The following is an 802-nucleotide window of genomic DNA, read 5'->3' as shown; positions in this document are numbered from 1 at the left end:
GTTCGGACTGATTTTGAGTTCCATACCTGGAGTTCTAGAGCAGCTACCAGTGCTCTATAGTTGTGCCTGTCGTTTGCTGACAACTGTCCAAGTATTTCCAGTGGTTGTCACTTGAGGCTCGTTGCCAGGTACACTGCTTTCTGCTCCTCTGTCCATCCATTTATTTCAGCCAGGAGCTCAAATTGTGCTCTATATGCTTCCCCCGGTGCCTTCCTATGGCTTTCTTTGTACTAGATCACCTCTATTGCTGATACTCATGCCTGGAATGTGACTTCTGGCAGAACTGAAGATGTCTGCATAAGGGTTTAGCTGCGGAGTCTGGAAGGGGCTTCCTGTTGTCTGGGGCTGATTAGGTCCACGGTTAAAATATCTTCCTTGTGTAAAAGACAGTAAATTGTCCTTTAATGTATTTAATTCACTTTGAAATTTGCTAATCTTTTCCATTTGTGTATGTTGGCTTTCTCTCAACTGTTGGAGACTTTCTTCTTTTTTATTTTCTTTATCCTCCAACCGCTGCTGTAATCTCTCTTCTTATTCATTTTCTCGTTCTTCTTGTTACTTTTCTTTTTCATCCAACAACTGCTGTAATATTTCTTGTTTATCTTGCTGTTCAAGCTGCCACTGTTACAGGTTTTCTTGCCACTGCTGTTGTCTATCTTTTCGTTTCTTTTCTTTTTCCTCCAACAACTGCTGTAATTTCTCTTCTTGTTTATTTTATCGTTCTTATTGTTTCTTTTCTTTTTCCCCCAACAACTGCGTAGTCTCTCTTCTTGTTTATTTTCTCGTTCTTCTTGTTTCCTTT

Source organism: Limulus polyphemus, unplaced genomic scaffold (assembly GCF_000517525.1).
Source record: "Limulus polyphemus unplaced genomic scaffold, Limulus_polyphemus-2.1.2 Scaffold5487, whole genome shotgun sequence".
NCBI lineage: Eukaryota > Metazoa > Arthropoda > Merostomata > Xiphosura > Limulidae > Limulus > Limulus polyphemus.
Note: the sequence above shows the minus strand (reverse complement) of the source record.